The sequence below is a fragment of the Tupaia chinensis genome, unplaced genomic scaffold (genome assembly GCF_000334495.1).
Source record: "Tupaia chinensis unplaced genomic scaffold, TupChi_1.0 Scaffold000028_1, whole genome shotgun sequence".
NCBI classification, from domain to species: domain Eukaryota; kingdom Metazoa; phylum Chordata; class Mammalia; order Scandentia; family Tupaiidae; genus Tupaia; species Tupaia belangeri.
In genome coordinates, this window is record NW_006159458.1 from 2976405 (window position 1) to 2979437 (window position 3033).

Here is a 3033-nt window from a genome sequence, read left to right on the forward strand (position 1 = left end):
ACACACACACACACATAAAGAAAGAAAGCTACTGTTGATGCAGATGATGGACAACTGGCAATCTAATGTCAAGTTGACCATCTTATACTTCTCTCCCAAAAGATTTTTTTATTGTATATTACAAGTCAAAGAAGTCAAATCCTATGGCCGTTAACCAAGCTATATTAGGTTCTGAATTGTCACCTAATAGCTACTGCTTAAGAGTTTATTTTTTTTTTTTCTTCTTTTTTTTTTTTTTTTTAAATTTGATAGTGCCTGTGAGCTTGCCAGGGAGGGGGTGGGGGTAGACATACTGTAGTCTCTTTCCTTCCATTCTTCTCTAGAGACATTGGGCACAAATGCACATGGGCCCAGCATGGTTTTTCAAGCTGCTGGGTCCAGGACACAAACCACTTAGTCAGCAATATGGAATCCAGCCTCCTTAACCACCATGTCACCAGCTGGCCCACAGCTTAAATCTTTAAAAAAAAAAAAAAATCTACTTCTGTGGAAAGAATAACAGTTCCACATTAAGTGCTGTTCAGTTACTAGCATACCAAGTACTCATAACATAGGCACCCAAACCCCACAAACCATGTCTATTTCAACTAAGGTAGGGACTCCATGGGACCAGCAGTTAATGTAATGGCTATGTCACTGAAATCCCATGTAGCCAACCGCGGTTCGAGTCCTGGACCCGGTGGCTTAAACTCACGCCAGGCATGTGTGCATGCGTGCCCAAGATCCCAAGAGGAGAATGGAGGAGAAGGAATTGTGGCGTGGCCATCCCCCCTGGAGGGTGCTTTCTCGCTCTCTATCTCTCTGTCTCTCTCTATCTTTCTGGCAAGCACACGCACCCTATAGCAAAAATACCTCTCAAAAAAAAAAGGTAGGGACTCCAGTGACCCTCACAGGGCAAAGGTGTGGAGTACAGATCCCTACACCACAATGCCCAGCTGTTAAAGTATTAATTCCTACAACATCAGTCATTCAGAATGTTCTGATTAATCCATCATCACCAAGAACAAAAGCTTACTTAGTACCACAAACATAATATCATCATGAAATACTCCAACGAATCATAAAAGACAATGAAAATGATGATGACAAGATGATGACTATTATCATTTGTAATATACCCTTGATGCATGTAACATAAATAGTTGATCTTACATCCATTTTAGTACAATACATTGTACTAAAATTAAATGCATGCTGGGCCTAGGTGTGGTGACACTAGCAATAGCCTGCTGATCTGTAGTGCTGGAAGCCACATGGCCAATGTGGGTTCAGATTCTGAGTCATATGAAACATATGTGGTACACAAAAAACATCAAGCATTTGATGAAACCTAATGTTGGCAACAGTTCTGAGAAACTGCCATTCTTGTACACTACTGGTAGGGTAGAAATTGATGTAACATCTTGGAGGGTGATTTGGCAATATAAGTCAAAATTACATATGCATTTACTTTTATGACTCAGCAATCTGAATTCTAGGAATTTAGATTGCTATTGCTAAGGTAGGAATTCTAGGAATTTGGATTGCTATTGCTAATGTAGCTATCACATAAAGGCTTAAAAATGTGTCTGTATCTGGGGCCAGCAGATGGGATAATGGTTATGTCACTGGATTCCCACATGGTCAGCTTGGAACTCATGCCAGATGGGTGTGCGTGCATGTTCAAAATTCCTAGAGGAGAATGGAAAAGAAGGGATTGCAGTATGGCCATTCCCCCCAGGGATGATTTCTTACTTTCTGTCTCTCTGTCTCCCTGGCTATTGCACATTCCCTATAGCAAAAATCTCTCTTTAAAAAAAAAAAAAAGTTAAAACTGTATCTGTATGTAAGTTCATAGAAAAAAATGTTCTGAACAATAGACTAATTAAATATCATATGTTATATTTTGTTTTATTTTTCTTTTAGAGAGATATTTTTGCCATAGGGCATATGAGATCACTGGAGAGATAGAGACAGAGAGACAAAAAGTGAGAAAGCACCCTCCAGGAAGATGGCCACACCACAAACTTTTCACTTCCATTCTTTCAGGATTTGGGCACACATGCACATGTGCCCAGTGTGAGTTTTAAGCCACCTGGCCCAGGACTCAAACCACAGTCAACTATGTGGGAGTCCAGCAACATAACCATTATGCTATATTTATACAATGAAATATTTGTAACCTTTAAAATTTCATGTATATCTATATACACAGCTATATAAAGATGTCCTGCCCAAGTGTTCTATTAACTAAAGTTGTAGAACAACATATGTAGGATTGTCATGAGTGAATATATGTGTACATGTGCTTATACATACATATGCACACACACACACACACACACACTTTCATACACGCAAAACAATTCTGAAAAGAATAAATCAAATGATGTTAAGGATGACTACTTCTGAGACTGGGCCCATAGTGTAATAGTTAAGGAAGTTGGATTCCACATGGATGACTATGGATTGAATCCTGCCCCAGCAGCTTGAAAAAACATGCCAGGCACATGTGCATGTGTATCCCAAATCTCAACAGTATAGAGAAATGGAGAAAAATGGACTGAGGTACGACCACCATGAGACACTGGAGGATGCTTTCTCTCTGTCTGTCTTTGTCTCTCTTTGGGGAACATGTACATGCTTTGGCAGTTAAAAAAAATAAAGAGAGGCTGGCAAGTGGCATGGTGATTAAGGTACTCAACACCCATAAGACTGACTATAGTTTGAGTCCCAAACCTGGTAGCTTGCTTTCTCATTTTCCCTCAATCTTTGGTCAAATTTAAATAATAATAATAATAAAATTAAATTCATAATTATTTTTTAAATAGGGAAAAGAAAGGGGTGGAAGGCAAGAGATTTACTTTTCATTTTCTACCCTTCTGTGTTGCTTGATTTTATTACCACAGATTTGTACATCAAATGTTAAACCTAGGGAAAAGAGAATGAGGGGAGAATTTTTAAATTCTTAAATTTTACATTTAAATTATTAAATTTTACATTTAAATTTTTCAATTTTTTCAGTATCTATTTTTTTCAAGAAAAGAAGAATTG

General features: G+C 38.1%; 1 pseudogene; it reads right to left on the minus strand.

Annotated features, from left to right (window-relative positions):
- LOC102479489 (RNA transcription, translation and transport factor protein-like) overlaps nucleotides 1-3033 on the minus strand; it is a 97326-nt pseudogene that overhangs the window by 3311 nt on the left and 90982 nt on the right.